The sequence below is a fragment of the Microcebus murinus genome, chromosome 1, assembly GCF_040939455.1.
Source record: "Microcebus murinus isolate Inina chromosome 1, M.murinus_Inina_mat1.0, whole genome shotgun sequence".
NCBI lineage: Eukaryota > Metazoa > Chordata > Mammalia > Primates > Cheirogaleidae > Microcebus > Microcebus murinus.
This window is the reverse complement of record NC_134104.1, coordinates 77,992,822-78,014,609: the sequence shown is the minus strand read 5'-3', so window position 1 is coordinate 78,014,609 and position 21,788 is coordinate 77,992,822. Positions and strand designations below refer to the sequence as shown.

Sequence of the window (21,788 nt, the reverse complement as noted above, 5' to 3'; positions counted from 1 at the left end):
ATGGCTGAGACTGGAGTAAAGCCTGCCCATATGCCAGGGAGACTTTGAAAGGTCTCCTGGCCTCCCCCTGCCTCCTGGAAGGACTGCACTGAAGGGGAATCTGCAACTTTTTTGTCCTGTGCAGTTACTCACTGGAAGCTTTAGGGTCACCCCTTGCCCTGTGTGTGGGAGGGTGGCAAGGGGAGGGGAGAACACTGATCGACTATGATAAGACGAGCTGATGTACCCAGAACGGGTTTTGAGGTATTTAGACAGACTTGGGGGAGTGAGAGGAGGAACATTCAAAATGGTGTGATGTAAAGAACTGACAAGCCCTGCTATCTGTTCCAAGAAATAACCAAGAGCCTTAGAAAGGGGACCTGGCCCTATCTTTGGATCTGTGATCCAATGGGCTAGTCTTAATGCCCTTTTAGTTATGGATATAAAAATAATTCATTTGTGGTTTATCAGATGCATCAGTAAGAAAGACATTTTCCCCCTAAATTTCAAACTTTTGATCTCATATCCCTGTGAAGACAAGGCAGAGGTATCGCTCTATTCCTTATTTTATCTCACTGTACTTAGTACCACTATTAGAAGCACTTAGCATGGTCTACCCTCATTTAGAACTGAGTGTGTTTGTGGCTATCTCCTCTGTAAGCTATTACTTCCCCTCCTAGGTTAGATCTGAGTTCTGAAGAGCAGGGACCATTTCTTTCTTTTCTTAAAAATTATGAAAGCAGGCATACCAAAAGATAAAGAGGATGCTATCTTTATACCTTATCCCCATATGACTTCTGAGAAACACAGTGTCTGGCGTGTAGCAGGCACTCAGGAAAGATTTGTCAAATTGTGGTGTTGACTTCCTTCTTACACTTGTGCAATCATCGTTTCTATCCTTTGCAGAATTCTGAATCAGAATAATTTTCTCTAGAGGCCTAAAGTCTCAGAGTCAATGCAAATGTACTCTGATATGCATGGAAATGGTAGCTGCTCTGAAATGCCTTTGTTTTTTTGTTTTGGTTTTTTGTTTTGTTTTGGTTTTTAGAGACAGAGTACCACTCTGTCACCAAGGCAGTAATGTAGTGATGCAACCATAGGTCACAGCAATCTCAAACTCCTGGGCTAAAGTGATCCTTCTGCTGCAGCCTCCCAAGTAGCTGGGACTACAGGCATGCGCCACCATGCTCAGTTAATTTTTGTTTTCTTATTAGGACAGGGTCTCACTATGTTGCTCACATTGGTCTTGAGCCCCTGGCCTCAAGTGATCCTCCCGCTTTGGGGGGATTACAGGTGTGAGCCACTGCACCTGGCCTGAAATGACTTTGGAACAGTGGTGCCCACATTAGTCCTAATTGTTGACAGTCATTAAAAACTCAGGGGTAGCTAAGGGTTCTATTCTGAAGACTTAAAGTTTAAAGAAAGCAGTGAAACAATAAAAGTATATATAACTAATGGGAATATAGATTTGGCTTTTGATGGTAGAAGTAGTTTGTTATCTATGTTCACTGTTGCATCCTTTAGCCATCACTCATTTATTGAGGAGACCAAAGAGTGATTTATGGAAGACAGAGGGTTTTGAAGAAAGGAACACTGTTGAATTGAGGAAAGGATAGGTAAGAGATTATTTGTGTGTATTTTAGCTTTAGGGAGGGGAGGAAAAAGAAACAAAGGATAATGATAAAATTACACTTGAGAAATACTGCAGGTCACCCAGCTAAGGATAAAATGGGTCCATAAAATTTGTAACCTTCCTGACTTGAGTGTAATAATTATGTGAAACTTTTCCCTTGTATTTGTCTCTGTGGCAATATTTGTAGTTCTTTGTCCCAGTTTCAGTTTAGCTACTTCCTTAATCCATTTCCAACTGCCTTGCCTGATAGAGTATGTGTAAGTATAAACCTTGCCTTGTTACCTCTTCACTGCAGTCCTCCTTACTGCAGCTCCTCTGCTGGCCTTCACTCCTGGGAGCTCTAGTTCTCCACACCAGAAAACCCCCTCTCACCACTGCATCCAGCCAGTCACTATTTCCTGTTAATTCTGTCTTCTCAATATCTCTCAGATTCTTTCCATTCTCCCTGGAGTAGCTTTTTCCATGCTCCATTTTCCCTTTCTCCCTCTCCTACCCTTAAATAGAATCATCTTTCAAATCTAATCATGTCACCTCCCTTCACCTCTCCATAGTTCTCTGTCTACAGGAGGAAAAAATCCTCTAATCTACCTTTCCAGCCCTATTTTCTACATCTCTCATCACCTCTCACCAGCCCTGCTGATGTTTTCCCCTCTCTGCAGATAACTACATGATTTTTTTCACGCCTCCATGCATCTGTGCATGCTTATCCCTCTGTCACATATTCTCTAGACCCCTTCCCTATTCATCCTGGATGGCAATTTTCCCTTCTTCATACTTCAAAAAATTTGTACCCATCTCCCTTAGAGAGCTTCTCTCACTACATAGCAATTATTTATTCATATATTTGTCCTCTAGTAGACGCCTCCAGAGCAGGGGTCCACTATTTTGTTCACCTTTGCATCATCCTTACTGCTTAACACAGAGCCAGCACTGCGGGTGATTAACAAAGCATTTGTTAAATCAGTGAATGAGCTGAATAAAAACTATCTGGTAAGTGACCACCTTCCTCACAGATATGGGACTTTTTTTATGTAGTCTTATGATTTCAGTGGCACATCTGATGAGTGCCTTTCTCAGAGGGCTGTAGGTGGGAGCTGTGTATCTGTAAGAGTCCTTGAATATTTTAAAAGACATGAAGCGTCTAAGCTTTAAGTATTTAAGGAGCATGCCAAAAAAAGCAGTTGTTTTAGCACTTCTAATTGTATTCTCTTTCTAAGAATGATCTCAGGTACTATTTAAGGCTAACTGTAAGTTTTTCTTTTGACTTGTAATTTTCTGATTATTTTGATAAACTTGATTTTCTGCACTTTCTCTTCCTATTAGGATTACTCCTGTCTTTTGTCATCTTTTTACCTGATTATACTATCTTTAAAATGATCATATTTTGGGAAATAGTCCAAAGCAGCCAAGCTGTTAGCTTGCAGTAAGAGGCAGAAGAGAATAATCAGCAACTAGGGCACCTTGCTGGGGGGCTGTGCAAGTTTACACAAGCACGTGCATGCAAAATGGTGTTGCTTCTTGTCTGCTTAAAAATCACATTAGTAGTTTTCATTTTATGGTAAATAATATCACCACTTTCTTTCCAAGAGAGATTTGCAAGTTGACTAAAAATAGATGAAGCAGCCTTAAACCTATTGCTTGTTCTCTCTCACTTGAGGACTACATTTGCACGGAGCCCTTGGAATCCTACATTCCCTTCTAATTGCCAATATTCAAAGTATAATAATTTTTCCTATAATTTTCTGAATTTAGGAATTTGTATGGGAGCGGGTAAGAGATGCTTTTGAAAATCTGACAGTACTGTGTCCTGCTGCTGTAGCAGAGTCCCTTCCTTGTCCGGACTCAGAGCTGCCCTTGTCTTCAGTCCCTTCTCTGGATGGCTGCGCTGATAGATGGAATCTCCTCGGGGAGCTTCATGGATCAGCCCTCCATCCATTACCATGGAGCAGGATTATAATTTATAGCCCCAGATGGTGACTCCCTATCCCACCCCTACCTATTTACTTCAGTAAAGCGGCAGAGGTATTAACTATTAAATTGCTTCCCTCTTTTCAAAGTAATTGATGCTATTTGCAAAGGGCTTTGTATAAAAATACTTGTACTTATTAAAATATTTTTTAAAAATTAAAGTTTCATTAGAATGTGAAGAACATTATGCATTGTAATAAAAAAAAATAAACAACCACATGGGCAGGCTTATTTTTTTTTTTTTTTTTTGGCATACCTCCATGTGGAAATGAGGTTTTGAGGCACAAATTCTGGTCAGATTCCTGGTTTTTTTTTTATAGGAGGGTGTTGGCTCTTTCTTCTTGGTTGATTATTAAAGCTTATGGATCTACCCCGTCTATGGAAATCTAGAATCTTTGCATTCCAGGTTCTTGCCAGCAAATATAACCTATAATTTTTAGCTACTCAATATTTTTGAAAGCTTGAGTGTGATAAATAATGCTCGAGGAAGATTTCCTGAAGGAGATGTAGTCCATGCCCTTCTGGGTTAAAGCAGACTTTAAAAGAGCTATTTACTTGGAATCTCTTACTGTAAGTGTTGCTTTTCTAGAATTTTAGGAATTTCTCCTTATGTGAAAGAGGTACTCTTAAAAACTGTCCTAGGAAAGATGTTATTGAATTTTCTTGGAGGGTATTGTTGAGGCTACTTTATCCTTCTCATTTTGGGGATATCAATGAAAAAAAGGCCTCTGAGACCTTAGTACAAGGAAAAACTGCTTTGCCTGGACAATTCATATATTTTTGTCTTACTTGAATAATTAATTGGGTCCTTCTCTTTACTTTGATCCACAGAAAGCTCTGGTCCAAATTTAACCATCTTTAATAGCTGTTAGCATACAAATTATTTTTATTTACTGGTTTTTGCCTTGGGTTGGTTTTTTCTGTACATTTTATTCATATTTTCCCTTCACCTCTTTACCCATTCTACCTTGTACATTTTTGTCAACAGCCTGGAGTCCTTGTGTCTTCTCTTAATGTGTGTTATTTAAGTCTATTTAAGAAGTCAAGCTTATGATATTTAGTCTCATAACAAAACCATAATATTATCACCTTTGAATTTTAGTATTTAGTTGTATATGTTTTTAAACCCTTAAGAGCTTTAACTGCTCCACAACGTGAACCATGGACAGCATTTATTAGATAGGATGTAGAGGCCAGATGACGCCTGGAAGTCTTACTGTGTAATTTAATCCTGGGTGCTGTGTTGTTTGGCTTCATTGGACTCTGAGTGTGCATATATAATTATGTGCGCATGTGTAAAAAGCCCAGCCCTGATAGGAAAGAGAGGGAGGAACATCATTAGCAGAGATTAGATTTGTCTCTCCAGCTGGGCAATGTGCCTCTGAATTCCAAGGGCTTTCCCCAGTGTAAATTATTAGACTGACTCAGCTGCTGTTCAGTTTCCCTCTGGCTGAACTGCTTTTGCTAATGCTGTTAAGCTGTGGCTTAGGAGGCCAAATGTCCTGAGGTACTAGATATGTCTTATGCATGAAAAAGAAAAACCTCTCCTTTTCTCATATTCAGAAGATAGTGGTATATAGTCTTCCCAAATCAAAAATAAAAAGGCAAAATAGAGATAAAGAAAAATGGTGTGCCAAACCAGCTATGGATAGAGTGCTTTGGAAATTCATAGTAGACTGAAATAATTCCTATCTAGCTAAAGCAAATAAGAGTAATCTAATCAAAAGAGTTTAATTCAGATCAGTTGAGAGTATTTGACTTTAGATCTGCTGCTGTCCTAAAATTGGTGACGTCAAAACAAATTAACCCCGCTATGAACCAAGCATACATCTCCTTGATGGATTCAAGGCCACAGGGCGATCTTGTCTGAAGTTCTTGTGCTGCTACACTAACAATTAGGAAAACTGGAACCTTTTTAATATGTCATGAAGCACAAGGCCCAGCATAACATATATATTTATTAATTAGTTGAGTAGAATTTATAGCTAGAGTAAATGCTCTGCTTTAGTTTTTTCCATTGACAATTAAGACTATATATATATTGTATTAATATAATTCAAAAGAGCATGGTGAGGTGATGGATACATTAACTAGCTTGATTGTGATAATCATTTCACAATATATATACATATCAAAACATGTTGCATAATTTTTGTCAATTTATTTTTTTTTTTCTTCCTTTTTTTTTTGAGACAGAGTCTCACTTTGTTGCCCAGGCTAGAGTGAGTGTCATGGCATCATCCTAGCTCACAGCAACCTCAAACTCCTGGGCTCAAGCGATCCTACTGCCGCAGCCTCCCAAGTAGCTGGGACTACAGGCATGCGCCACTATGCCGGGCTAATTTTATATATATATATTAATTGGCCAACTTATATATATATATATATATATATATAAGTTGGCCAATTAATTTCTTTCTATTTATAGTAGAGACGAGGTCTCCGCTCTTGCTCAGGCTGGTTTCGAACTCCTGACCTCGAGCAATCCGCCCCCCTCAGCCTCCCAGAGTGCTAGGATTACAGGCGTGAGCCACCGCGCCCAGCCTGTCAATTTATTTTTGACTATAAATATAAATAATTTTATATGCCAATTTTACCTCAATAAAACTGAAAAACAAAATTTAAAAAAGCATTGTGTCTTCTCTCTGTAACTTTATTACCTAAAATGGCCAACTTATTGATACAGGTAAACTTTTTTTTTTTTTTTTTTTGAAACAGAGTCTCACTTTGTTGCCCAGGCTAGAGTGAGTGTTGTGGCGTCAGCCTAGCTCACAGCAACCACAATATCCTGGGCTCAAGCAGTCCTGCTGCCTCAGCCTCCCGAGTAGCTGGGACTACAGGCATGCGCCACCATGCCCGGCTAATTTTTTCTATATATATTATTTGGCCAATTAACTTCTTTCTATTTATAGTAGAGACGGGGTCTTGCCCTTGCTCAGGCTGGTTTCCAACTCCTGACCTTGAGCGATCCGCCCACCTCGGCCTTCTAGAGTGCTAGGATTATATGCGTGAGCCACTGAGCCTGGCCATGATACAAATAAACTTAATGGCCATTGAAGGTTAGGAGAATAAATGAAATACACAGGAAATATAGAAGCTATAATTAAGTGATTATTTTAAATCTCTTATAAAAAGTTATTAATGGTTTTTTGCTTACCAACTCTATTAATAAGTTGCAAAATTGTCTGATCTGAGGGTTTTTTCCTTTCTTCCCTTCCTTTCCCTTTGGGGAAGGTGTTTTCCTTTTGGGGAAGGTTCTGAAGAATAGGACTAAAATATAAAGAACAAGGAAATCAGATAACAATGGGATCATCCACCGATCAATTTTCAGGACTGTAAAATGCCCAGCACAATGCCTGAGCACTGAGCTAGTGCTATCTACTGCAGCCACCATCATTAACATTAGCAACAGCAGTAGCAGCCATACTTACACTCTGCATAAATAGTAGTCTGAATAATGCATCAGTTTAAGATTAAATGCTGGAAATGGTTGAGAATGTATTATATTATCTTCTATTAGTCCAGACTGTATAAAGAAGGGAAATTTTAAACACAAAGGATTAAGGAAAGAAAGCCTAAGTTTTCAGTAAGTAGAAAAATAGCACTAGAGGAACAGATGAAGGGCTCTCTTGTCATCACTGCTGCCAGAGAAGGCAACGAGGAAAGCACAGTGGTGGAGATGGCATCAATTCTGGGGGCAAATTGGTGGCAAAAGTTTACACTTGAATGTGAGACCTGCTTTAAATATATCAGGCTATGGAAACTGAGCAGATGATCATGAAAAGTTAGAGTTGGCAGTCAAGCCAGCTTCATGGGTGTATAACCAATGCCATTACACAGAGACCCACACTTGGCTTAATGCAGTGCTGTTTTTATTTTGAAATTCTTAATAGTTCTTGAATAAGGGGCCTTTCATTTTTATTTTGTACTGGCCCTGCAAATTTGTAGCTTATCCTACTGGAAATGTATAAAATTGTCATGAATTCTTAAATGGTGTTCTCACTAACAGTGCATCTCAATACATTGAACATGGCCGGGCGCGGTGGTTCACGCCTGTAATCCTAGCACTCTAAGAGGCCAAGGCAGGGTGGATCGTTTGAGATCAGGAGTTCAAGACCAGCCTGAGCAAGAGTAAGACCCCATGTCTACGAAAAATAGAAAGAAATTAATTGGCCAACTAAAAATATATAGAAAAAATTAGCCGGGCATGGTGGCACATGCCTGTAGTCCCAGCTACTCAGGAGGCTGAGGCAATGGGATTGCTTGAGCCCAGGAGTTTGAGGTTGCTGTGAGGTAGGCTGATGCCACGGTACTCTAGCCTGGGCAACAGAGTGAGACTCTGTCTCAAAAAATATATATATATATGTTGAACACTTCCTGTGGCATGCCTCTTTTTGTTCAAAAGCCAGCATCTTTATTCCTACCTTGCTACTGTTAGATTACTAGAAGTGGCTCTGAAGAGTATATCCATGCCAATGAATGGCTTAAGGGAAACTCTGCCTCAATCGTATGCCCCAAAACAATGCTATTTTGCTAATAAGGCACATATGCATTATTTAATATAATTGCATGAACTTCAGAAACTAGGCATTTTGCTTATTCCAACTACTATGGTCTCAAACAAAAGCTTTCTGGTCATTGCATAAGTGATGAATAATGTTTTTTATGAGGCCAAATTCTTTTGAACAAAGAGAAAGAGACACGTTAGCCCAGCGTTCAAAACCTTTCATGATGTGGCACCACCCTATAGTTAGAGCAGTGCTGATCACTGCTCTCCATGTGCGTTCCAGCTATTCCAAACTGTTTGCTATTCTTGGAAAATGCCATTTATTTTCTTGCCTTCCACTCTTCTGTTAGTGCAGTTCCCTTTGACAAGAATGTATACCTTCTTCCAAATAGCACCCTCGTCTCTCCCCATCCTCTCTCTTTCTCCACTGGTATAACTCTTACTCTTCCTTAAAGGCCTCACTGTGTTGCTCAAATGTCTCTTTCTCTGTGAAGTTTTCCCCTAGATATTCTCAATCAAACTTAGCTGGTGCTTCCTCTGCTGTGCCATAGCTAATACAGTGCTTGAAAGCTTATTTAATTCTGCCTTGTATTGTAGTTACTTGTTTACTTGCCTATCTGATACATTAATATGTATGCTCCTTGAGGGTAGGGCTGTCTAATCTATGTCTAGTCCATTATGCATGGATTGTATAGTAACACAATGTCTGGCACATGCTTAATACATGTTTAGTGAGGGAACTGGAAAAGCACTGGGTTGTAATCCCCTGAAGTGCCAGTTGACATCAGTTTATCTTGTTGGAAATAGTTTTCATTTTGAGAATCATCTGTGCAAGAGAGAAACAATAAAGGTAGGGTTGACAGTGGGAATGAGGCCCCTTAGAATTATACAGTATGGTAACTCTGGGTGAAAGAGTAATGATGGTTCAAAAGCAGATCAGTTTAAAAGGACTGCGAGGCCTCAGAGTAGCCAGGAAAAATTACCTAAAACAGTTTGTAGTCAGAAAAACAGGAAGCCCAGGCTACCACTTGCCTCTCAATTTAGCCAATCCTAACCTGTAATTTAGTTTTCAACTTTCCTTTTCGTAGCACCTTCCTTAATTAAATTATACTGCCATGTCAAGAAAGGGCTTGAAATAAAGCCAGTAACATGGAAAGCATGTTTAGGAGTATGCAAAATACATTTTTATTCTACCACTTCAACTCTCAAACTAAATTCCAGCTATTGTGAAATTTGAGTATTTTCTCTTGATTCTCTTGTAGTAGTAGGGAGAGCAAGAAAGAGATAATAAATCAGAGTATCAATCTACTGGGATTAAAAAATAATCAGACTATTCTTTGAGTTTCTCTGTGACCATAGCCAAAGATGCCTTCTAATTTTGTCCAATGGGAGACAAATGTAGGCTAAAGGAAAAAGCCACTAATCCCAAAGCCTGGATTGTGCAAATTACTGTAGGTGGGTTAATTTCTAAGTTTTTGGTACAATACATGAACTATCCTAGCCCTATTGTCATTTCTGTAATTATGAGAAGAAGGTCATTTAATAGACCAGGTATAAGGATTTTGTTATTCCCAATAGGGATTTAATAATGATTTATGTTCATATTTTTAATTTTGGTGCTTAATTCATTTTAATCTAGTGAGGTTGAATGGATGCTCCATTGCAATACCCATTCTCACTAATGAGCCTACTTGTTTTTGTGCTAGGCAAGTAAAAAAAGGCTCCATGGAAAAAGCCCTTAAAAGAAAATTAGAAATCACAAGGTGTGGTGGGATCATCCCAGAAGAGATGTGGAGTATACTCCCACAAAATTTTTATCTAGTAAAATAAGGTTTAAAATTTTATATTAAAAGCATGCCTGTGAAGGAAAGAAAAGTGTAAAAGCACAATAGAAACCCTATAAATTGTATAGGAAGGACACTCTTATATGATTTGCTTCAGTAAGTGAGGGAAAGAGTTCATGAACTCATTATCCATTTGTCTGCGAACCTTCAGAATATAAGTAATGTCTCCCTTTTTAACTGTTTTTTGCCGCTACTAGACCCTAGGTCTTGACCCTCAACCCAATAGTGATTCCAGAGTGGGGATCTCTAAGACTTTCAGATTCTAAAGACATGTAACCTTGAGTGTGCTAAACTCTTACCTCATTTTATCCTCTAGACTTATGTTTATTAATTTTCATTTAAAAACACTCAGAGGTACCTCTGTCTGAAAGGACTTAAAGGGTTCTAAATACAAAATTAATTCTAACGTACACATAAATAGAAAGTTATAACTGTAAAGAATGTGATTGCATTTTATCAACGCTTGCCACAACATACACAGCTAAATGGACTTTGTCTTTGTCAAAGACATCCTGGCAACAGTGTCAGTAAAAGTGTCCGTGTCCAGAAGCCAGATGATGTATTCTGTCAATTCCACCATTGCTCTGGACAGCTTGGGGAGTTTACCTTCAGAATGCCTTTTGCTGATCTCAGCATTGGAGTTAGGAGAAAAAAAGCTCAAGTTGTTTCCCTCTTCCCCACACCATGCCCCTATTATCCACTGGTGTGTTTTCTGTTTTTGTAGTTTTGTCTTTTCTATAAATGGATTTCATATAAATGGAATCATGCAGTATGTAGCCTTTTATGTTTGCTCTTTTTAGATTTTCTCTTAGAATCTTTTGAGGTTTATTCATATTGTTGCCTTCTATATCTTATTTTTTTATTCACCTTTCATCTTTGCGGAGTTTGCTGCAGTGGGATAGGGAGTTTGGAGCAGAGATGAAATGTTTGTGTTCAATCTATCACAATAACTACAAATCTTATTTAATAATTTTAGGGGACAAAAACCAGAATGTGGAGTATAGAGTGAAATCTTCCAATCTGCAGCTGAAATTAAACTTATTTCGGGTGAGAAATGCCAAGACAGCAGAGGAAAACCATTGAATTTGGGGTCTTGTAAGCACTCAATATACTGACTATTAGTTTGATTTGCATCTACAACAACCCCAAAAGGGATGTTTATCTCCCGAGTACAAATGAGGCAACTATTTACTGTTCATAATATTTATATAACTATTGAGGGATTCACAGCTGATAAGTGGCTAGGAATCAAATAAGTTTTTTTGTACCTGAAAACCTGCATTCTTTCCAATGATAACACATCCTAAGCATAATGTAATGAACATGGGAACAGCAACTATAATACACTGAACTTCATTACACTCTGATTTATTACAGTCCTAGATGGAACTTTGCAGTAATGGTAGGTTATTCACTGATGAAATTTGCTTAGTTTGCTGTTTATGGCCAACTCACTACCATATTGGGCATCATCAGAAGAGGTCTGGCAATGAAATAGAAAACAGTATACTCTCCTTAATCCACAGCCAGGGAGCATTACATTTGGAGCATAATTCTGGGTGGTCATCTTAAAGAAAGTTGGACTAGAGTTGGAGATAGATCAGCCAAGGCACATTTGAGTTGACTCAAGGAGTGTGTGTCCTGCCTTAGAATTGCAGGCTGGAACATTTAAGACCCATCAATATTGAAAAACAAAGGTGGTATTTATAAAATGATTGTATACAAATTCTGGAATTTTAGACCTCAAGGATATAAACTGAAACTTGAAAGAGTTTTGCAATTTTTTTAAGTGTTACTTTAAAATTTGAAAAGGCATTTTTAACCTTGATTCAATAATTTATAGGACCTTTTTATTAATGCCTGGTTTCATACTAGATGCTAGGAAAAAACAGTAATAAGCTTCTCATCTAATAAGAGAAACATTCATGTTAAAGAGATCATTTATAATATTTTAGTGACAAAATAGGAAAATAAGCTCAGCATCACTAACCATAGGGGAAATGCAAATCAAAACCACAATGAAGCTTTGCGCAGTAGCAGCATCATAGCCAATGAGGTTTATCTGAGGTGCGATTATTGCTAATTGAAAACTTTTCCCAATACCCCGCCATGACAACTTGCAATATAGTCAACATTGGAATCAAAGGGGAAAAAACCCACAGTGAGATACCATCTCACCTCAGAATGGCTATTATCCAAAAGACAAAATTAAAAATGTTGGAATGGTTGCAGAGAAAAAGAACTCTTATACACTAGCAATGTATACTATACAGCCACTCTGGAGAACAATATGCAACTACCATATGATCCAGCAATACCACTACTGGGTATTTATCCAAAGGAAAGGAAATCAGTATACTGAAGACATATCTGCAACACCAGTTTATTGTAGCACTATTCAAATTGCCAAGATATGGAATCAACTCGTGTCCAACAACAGATGAATGAGTAAAGAAAATGTGGTATTTATACACAATGGAATACTATCCAGCCATTAAAAATAATGAAATCCCGTCATTGGCAGCCACGTGGATGAACCTGGAGGACATTATGTTCCTAAGCAGGAACAGAAAGTTAAACAGTACATGCTCTCACTCATATGCAAAAGCTAAAAAAGGTAATCTCATAGAAATACAAAGTAGAACAGAGGTTACTAGAGGCTGGGAAGGGTAGGGATAATGGGGGATAGTGAGAGATTTGTTAAAGGCTACAAAATTACAGCTAGATAAGGGGTGTTCTATAGCACTGTAGGATGACTATAGCTAACAATAATATATATTTTCAAATAACTAGAAGAGAAAACATTGAATGTTCCCAACACAAAGAAATGGTGAATGTTTGGGATGATGAATATGTTAATTACCCTGATCTGATCACTGTACATTGTATGTATTGAAACATCACTGTGTACGCCATGAATATGTACAATTATTAAGTATCATTTTAAAAAATCTTTTTAAATTCAACATATGAATAAGATTCTTTAATGGACAATTAAGGGAAGTAAGTGATGTTTATGTTACATGCATTCCTTTTGGAAGTAGAAATCACAGAAAACAATGACGCCTCCTTCAAAGCTATTGTCAGAAGCAAAGTATTATGCTAAAAGGGCCACTGACATTTCCTAGCTTTTCAGGTAGAGCTGTCTTTTCTTATCCTCACTTTACATGATGTTCTAACTGTAAATAATGCTATGCTTTACTAAGCATAAGATTTACTAAGAGCTATAAGAGTTGATGTCTAACAAATCCACTAATACCAGACATTGAGACAGAAGAAAATTCTAATTAACCAAACAAGTACAATAATAAAGCAATCATTAGCATTTCAGAAGGATTCTCCACTTTGCAAATAGATTTACCAGTATTACTTCAAATAGTAACTTTTATTGTAGATTTTTAAATGTTAATTTTTTTAAAATGTGATTTATATGCAACTTTTTAGGAACACATATTAAAACCATGTGCATTTGTAATGAATTCAAATTATAATTTCTGAAGGGAAGCAGCTAAATAAGTCTTTAAATTTCATTCTCTGTAATATTAATCTTTGTATTGAGGAACTACATCCTATTTTCTATCACAAATAGTTTATTACTCTGCATTTACTTTTCTTTCCATTAGAACTGATATATATTTAGGTATTGTTTTTTAGCACTTAGAATAAATATTTAACATTTATTGAGATTCTTCCTTGTCATCCTCATTTTGGACAGATGGAACTTAACAAGGATCCTTTAGTAGTCTGCAAATTTCAGCTATATATTGGGAGTAGAAATAGAAACTACCCCAATTAATAATTAAATAATGGGTTTAGATTATAGCACAAAGTCAAATTCACATTCCAAAACAGTGACATGAGATAAGTGAAAAATGATTGACCTTTGCCAATTTCAAATATCTATTCTTGGTAAAGTTCAAAATGTTCTATCACACATTTTCTAGAGTATCATCTTAATTGAATTGTTACTTTAAAAAATTAAAACTCAGCACTGCTTCAGAGAACAAACACAATGTTAAATAACAAGAAATGTAAAAGTCTAAAATAATAGGATCTCTCACTAATTTGGCTTTAATTACTTCTCTATTAAAATTCGACGTTGGATCCAGAGTCTAGAGGGCCTTGCTTCTCCTGGAGCTTTTGTCCTGGCTATCTGTACTACAGTCTTCTCTGAGAAGTGACACAAACCATTGGTGATTTGGTAAAAACTTCTGGTCCTATCCACCTTTTCCTCCATTAGCCCTCCCCCAGTTTTTTGCCTTTCATCTACACCAGTCCTGGGATTAGGAACTTCAAGGAATGATACTAGCAGTAGTCTAATTTCAACTTAAAAATTCTCCACAGATGACTGTTGAACCTACTTAGATATTTGAAAATTATTCCTCTTCTAATGATTTTACATACTTTATTGTGATGCCTTGGAGCATCTTTTTGAAAAATAAAATCTCTGCTTTAATTTGATCCTGATGAATCATCATTAGAATGAGCTATACTTAAATCATTCATAGGTTTTACTAAAATTTGTTGCAAACCTGTTATTTTGAAGGAGGTAGTAGGTTCTGTGCATTTAGCAAATACTAATGTACAAAGGGAAGCCATAGTCTTGATTAATCTCCACAACAAAGTCTACTAATATGAAAAAAGTGCATAGCACAGTACCGTCCAATAGAACTTTCTGTGGTTATTCAAATGTCCTATTTCCCACTATCCAACATGGTTACCGCTAGCCACTTGTGGCTATTGACCACTTAAAAAGGACTAGCACAACTGAGGAAATGAATTTTTATTTTATTTTATTTTAATTAATTTTAAGTTAAATAGCCCCAGGTGACTGGAAGCTACTATATTGGATAGTGCACATACAGAGTTTCAATGCTAAAAAACAGAATGGGTAAACCCTACAGAAAGTGAGCATATTCTAGACTTCTTTATTTATCTTTATTTGTTGCTTTATTTGCTTCATCCTAAATTTAGAACCTAGGTTCAAGGTATTATATGAGTGTATTTCATATTTTTCTAACTTAGACCTTTCTTAAATAGAAGTCCATTATAATATTGGCAATCAACTGTTGTGGTTAAGGGCTTGGGCTTGGGCTTGGGCTCAAGCTCTGGAACTAGGGTAAAACTGAGTTCAATTCCTGTCTTCACCACTTAGTAGCTGTAGGTGAGTTATTTAAACTCCTGGTGCCCCAGTTTTTTCATCAGTTATTATCAGGGGGTGGTAATAGTATCTTTCTCAAAGTGTTGATGTGAGAATAAAGCAGTTAATACGGGAAAAGTGTTTAGAGCAGTGAGTGGCACATAATTTCCATAAATGTTATTGTTATTAATATGTTGTTTATCACATTGCTGTGTGTGTGTATAAAGTTCTCTCATTCAAAAAGTGAATTTCATTATGTTATATCAGGTTCTATATTAGGTACTGGGGCTAGATAAGGGGGACAAAGAAAAAGGACAAGATATAAACAGTACTTGATTGTATTCTCAGTGAATTCACCAACTTATGAGAATTAGTTATTTCCCTTGAAAAATAGAAGTCATGGCAATTCATTATGCTCTCCAATTTGGACAATCTATGATTCTATCATTCCTAAGAAAGACTTGAAACAGCAACACAAGGATGACAGAAGGACCCTTGACGGCTTCTTGCCTGCCAAGTGTATGTAGGACTTGCCCGGCAACAGTGTGTAGGATCTACAGCTTTGTGAGAACTTCCAGATATATCCCTGGAAGTCTGTTACTGATGCTCTTCAACAGCTCTGTATAGCAAACTGGGAGTGAATTATTTGGCTTTAATTATTATGTTGTATAGTATAAAACAAGTGCAGAATGTGTTAAATTCATATCTCTACTTATCTTATATCATATCTTATATCATATCTCTACTATATCTTATCTCTACTTATATCATATCTCTACTACATATCTCTACTAAGCTCCAGACAGCAGAGCCAGCCAATTCTTACTAAGTAGCACACTATCCATCACCTCCCCGTGGCTGGCATATGTTTTAATAGCAACAACCAGCATCAGGGTATGTCTTCATAGCTTGAAAAGCACTTCCCTGGCCATTATCTAATTTAATACTTACATAAATTTTATGAGGAAGCCTCCATTTTTCAGAATCCATGGGTAGCAAACTGCCTCCACTCTAAATGTTTAATCACAATATGGATTTAGGTTTCATTGATGAAATGCTTTTTTTAACATGTTGCATGGTATTGAGACTCATGGGAGACCTAACTAAATGTGATAAATAGTATTTTCTCTATTTAGAGGAAAAAAGACTCCCCATACTTCATCCCAGATAGAAAGAATAGATTATTCATTGGATACCTAACATCTATACATCTATCGAGCCTATGACTGACATCAGAATTTTAGATTTCTTACCAAACCAAAAGATCTAGAAGTTAGAGCCGCTTAGTAGCTGGGGTTCAGCTCTGCAGGTTGCATTACTTGCTTTGGCCACTATGTCTCTGCCTTTAGCGTCAGGATCTCAACTGGTATGATGCTTAAGAGTCAATTCCACTTTCTGTCCTTTTTAAAGCACCTTGTTCTGTGCACTGGAGGTTGACTTTTATGGACTACATCAGTGTCTCCCTTGCCCTCTGGTTTTCTATTGGGTTCAACCAATGGGAAGCACCTGCAGGACCTCAGACCAGGGCGAGAGTGAATTTGGGGTTCAATATTAATTTCCCTGGCTTCCTACCTATCAGGTTACCATACTTTGCTTGAATCCCTCTACCAAAGGCCATAGTCCTTGTTGGATGACCTTTTTCTGCAATTATGCTCTTCACGTTCTTTCCCCTGCCCAGTTAATAGCCTCCTAGCTGTTGCTAGCTCTAGGGCACAGCACCATCCCTGTTTCCTGTCTTGCTCACACCTTTGTGAATAGTCTCTTACTTTATTAAACTCTCCTCATTTGCCCCATTTGAGTGTGCCATCTATTTATTGCTGGAACCTGAACTAGTATAGGTTCCTACAGCAACTTCAGTGATAGCACCTACTTCTGTTGCTTACTCCTCGTACAGGCAGTGCCCACCCAGATATCAGACATCTTAATCCAGAAAAATGATTATGTGCAGCATAAAAAGTTTCCTTCAGTTTAATCCTTAGTACATTTAGAACGTGAATTCATCTCTAATTAGATTCTGTTTATTTTTTTCTTTAGAAACATATACCTACCCTGCAAAGGAAGATACATGTGACATAGTAAATATATAAATAAATAGGTTAACATCATGGCATTTATTAGAAGTAATTTTTAAATATGTTTTTATTTTCAACATCAAATTACTATCTTGTGCTACTCCTACTATCTCCTAGTTAGGGAGTCTATTAATCTTTCATTAATTCTTCAAATTATATCAATTTTCGTTTTTTGTTTGTTTTTTGCAAATCAGACAAGGCATAGAGACTATAAGAGTGATCAGAGTGGTGTGGTCCCAAGGCTTGGGCTGATGAGTAGTGATATAAAATCCTGTATGTTAGGCCATTATTTATTTTCTAAGCTGCTCTACTTAACCACTTGGAAATAAATGCTCTTTTCATTATAAAAATGGAAATAGCCATTCTTTGAGACCCTTTATGGTTTCCTTTTTCCATGGTTACATTCCTGGGATGACCAAGGACAAATCTATTTTAAAATATATGTTCTCATTTGATCTTAGTCCTTTAATTATATCAATATTATTATTAATGAAAGAATATACTCTCTTATTTTAGAATAAAATGTTTATTAGTTTAAAATATAAATAGCAAATTGTATTGAATGTTTACTTTGTTCCAGGTAATATGATAAGCACTCTGTAAGTATTACCTCATTTGGTCCTCATTACAAACCTGTGAGAAAACAGAGATACACCAACATAAGTAACTTGCCCACGACAGAATCAGTATGAGGACCCAGACAGTTTTAATCCAGGACTCACACATTTTACAGCAATGTGAAATTGATCACATAAGGATTCTTTTTTGTGATTTTTCTAGATCAGTGGGGAATTGCTATTGTGCAGAGTTCTCTAGGCCTAGAACCACAGAAAACTTTTCAGACTTTGCCCTGGGGACAGGGTCTTCCTGAGAACAGTAAAGGCAAGCTGCCAGAAGACAGAGTAGCATTGCCAGGAAAGTGGGTAATGCAATTGTGGAGTTAGGCAGTCCCCAAAAGGGAGATTGGTGTCATGTGTTCCTAACATGATGTAGAAACCTGTGAATCTCTAGAGAAGAAAATTCCACAGTCTCCCTGAGGAGCACAGCTCTGCAATGATTCTCTTATAATATAATTTAATTGCCCTTTCATTTAAAGCATAACCACAATTTTCCTAAAGACATTTTCTTGAATCAGTAATTATCTCCCAATTTAACATAGCAATATCAAAACCAGGGGAATTTTTTTCTCTCAAATATTAGAACTACATAGTGTTAATATTCTCCCAAATATTATAGCTACATAGAGCCTTCTTTTTGTGTGTGTGCAATTTAATTAAAACCTGGAATGTAGGCCGGGCGCTGTGGCTCACGCCTGTAATCCTAGCTCTTGGGAGGCCGAGGCGGGCGGATTGCTCAAGGTCAGAAGTGGCCGGGCGCTGTGGCTCACGCCTGTAATCCTAGCTCTTGGGAGGCCGAGGCGGGCGGATTGCTCAAGGTCAGAAGTTCAAAACCAGCCTGAGCAAGAGCGAGACCCCGTCTCTACTATAAATAGAAAGAAATTAATTGGCCAACTGATATATATATAAAAAAATTAGCCGGGCATGGTGGCGCATGCCTGTAGTCCCAGCTACTCGGGAGGCTGAGGCAGAAGGATCACTCAAGCCCAGGAGTTTGAGGTTGCTGTGAGCTAGGCTGACGCCACGGCACTCACTCTAGCCTGGACAACAAAGTGAGACTCTGTCTCAAAAAAAAAAAAAAAAAAAAACCTGGAATGTAAAAATAACCACTATAATTAAAGACAAAGGAATTAAATATGAAAAGGAAGTTATATACATTTGAGATTTTTCTCTCTATTTTCCATCTTACTTTTACCCTTTTGACCAGTTATCTTACTATTTATTGATTCTTTGTGCTTTCACTTATAATTTCAATGAATGTTACAACCTCAACTTGCCTCAGTTTCTATATATTGCTCTATCCCCCTCTTCTTAGCTCTCTTTTCTCATCTTTTCACTTTCCTAAAGAAGAGCTTACTTGTCTTTCTCTTGCCTTTCCTTTCATTCCCTTAGTTTTACATATATATTGAGCATATTGACATATGAGGTCTGTAGGAAAGTATCCAGCAATTGTTAATATAACGAGAACAATTTGCACAACATTGAGGCAGCCAAGGAGAGTGGACTGGGATACCCATGCGTGAACAATGACGACTTCACTGTACTAGTCAGTGGGGTGCTAGACACCGTTGAGTGAGCATGTGTACTGTGTGGCCATGGCATCCAAAATGACTGAGCAAGTAGAGCAACAAATCTGCATCAGATTTTGTGTTAACCTTGAACAATCTTCCTTGGAAACTATTTGGATGATTCAGAAGGCTTTTGGGGATGATGCAATGAGTACAGCACAAATAAAAGTGTGGCATAAACACTTCAAAGATGGTCAAGAATCTGTTGAAAGTGATCCACATTCTGGAAGGCCTGCAACAAGCAGAACACCTGAGAATGTTGAATGTGTATGGGTTCAGTTAAGATACACTGGGAGAGGCCGGGCGCTGTGGCTCACGCCTGTAATCCTAGCTCTTGGGAGGCCGAGGCGGGCGGATTGCTCAAGGTCAGGAGTTCGAAACCAGCCTGAGCAAGAGCGAGACCCCGTCTCTACTATAAATAGAAAGAAATTAATTGGCCAACTGATATATATATAAAAAATTAGCCGGGCATGGTGGCACATGCCTGTAGTCCCAGCTACCCGGGAGGCTGAGGCAGAAGGATCGCTTGAGCCCAGGAGTCTGAGGTTGCTGTGAGCTAGGCTGACGCCATGGCACTCACACTAGCCTGGGCAACAAAGCGAGACTCTGTCTCAAAAAAAAAAAAAAAAAAAAAAGATACACTGGGAGAACTGTGTGAGGTCCCAAAGTACCTACTATGAAGGGGACCAAGGCATTATTATGTACAATGTTTCTTATGTCTTGTGTCTCTTCAATAAATGTCTCTATTTTTCATATTACATGGCTGGATACTTTCTGGGTAGATCTGGTATATCTGTTTATTCTCATTTTCCTAGTTAAAGGTTTGGATAGCCAACAAGTATTGAGGGGAAGTGTGTTATATATACATTATCTCATGTAATCATCTGATCTATTCTATGAGGTGGATTCCATTATAACCAATTATAGATAACGAAATTAAGGCCTAGAGAGAATTAAGATGAACTTTGAATAAGATTTGAATCCAGGTCTGTCTTCCTCCAGTGCCTTCCCTCTTAAGCCCTCACAATATTATTATTTAAATGTTTATGTAATTACTTTTATACCTATTAAGATTTCTATATTTAAAGGCATATATATGTCTATACCTTATTTTTTAAGATATTTTAACTCAATTTAGGTATTGATTTTATTCTTCACATGGCAAGTTGTATTTAGGTCAGAAAATGTTGATTCTGTTCTGGAGTATTAATACTTATGATATTACATATTATTTATTAAACAAACATTTTCAGAAGTTATGGATAAATCATTCCTTTGATCAAGAAATATGTTTAGCTTTTGACTTAAAGCACTTTTGAACCTTCATGTTTATTTCTTGATAAATTTATGGACTACAACTCTGAAATGGAAGCATCTTTGTTCATTTTTATTTTTTATTTATTTTTTTGTTTGTTTGAGATGGAGTCTCACTTTGTTGCCCAGGCTAGAGTGTCATGGCGTCAGCCTAATCACAGCAACCTCAAACTCCTGGGCTCAAGCAATCCTATTGCCTCAGCCTCCTGAGTAGCTGGGACTACAGGCATGCACCACCATGCCCGGCTAATGTTTTCTATATAATTTTAGTTGGCCAATTAATTTCTTTCTATTTTTAGTAGAGATGGGGTCTCGCTCTTGCTCAGGCTGGTTTCAAACTCCTAACCTTGAGCGATCTGCCCACCTCGGCCTCCCAGAGTGCTAGAATTACAGGCATGAGCCACCTCGCCCAGCCTCTTTATTCATTTTTAAACCTACTATAAACTTATTTTAACTTTAATCACAGTTGTATTTATAGGTACTACTATTCAAAAGATAATTCATCACCATGGAGAATTTGCCTTCTTGTAATTTTTTTTTTTTTTGCTGGTTCCAGCATACTTTAATATTATTAAGCATTCATAATCTTAACCAAAAATATAGGTACATGGTAAGCACTGAGTCAATATTTTTTAATACATAATACTTGAAGGGAAAATTACAAAGAAGATGCAATGAGATAGGTCAGTGGATTTGGTTGATTGAGGTTATTACTGTCCTTTCAAACAGGAGTTTCAGTAGACAGTTATAGTTAAGGGTGAAGGCATGATTGTAGGCCATTTTTTTTATTTGATTTGAAATTACATATGTATAATTTTATGACTTCATTCAAAAAAACTAATGTTTTCAAAGTTCAAATCAAGATCTGGGTAACTAACCTCTATTTTGAAAAGATGATTTTATATTATTACTATTAATATGAACAAGTACCTTAATCCCAGTTTCAAAATGGAATTGGTGCTCGCATAGCAGAAATTCTCTTATGTTTTCAAGGATGCTATATGAATTTTAGATAAATGACCAGAAGGCTAAGATGGCAGTGTTGTATTCATTTTTCAAAATAGGCAAGAAAGTGCCAAGCAAAAGAAGACAGCTTAGGAAGAGTTCAGCATCAATCAATAAATCTCATAGAAATAATGCTTAATT

The 21,788-nt window shown here is 37.4% G+C and overlaps 1 protein-coding gene and 1 non-coding gene across 4 annotated transcripts in view; both read left to right on the top strand.

The window, feature by feature from the left end:
- The window catches only part of MAP3K13 (mitogen-activated protein kinase kinase kinase 13), a 161,351-nt gene that overhangs the window by 84,348 nt on the left and 55,215 nt on the right, over nt 1-21,788 (top strand). The gene's annotated exons all lie outside the window — the stretch shown is intronic.
- LOC142874890 (U4 spliceosomal RNA) lies at nt 11,954-12,089 on the top strand. The gene has a single exon (XR_012922474.1). It is a non-coding gene; the product is annotated as a U4 spliceosomal RNA (small nuclear RNA).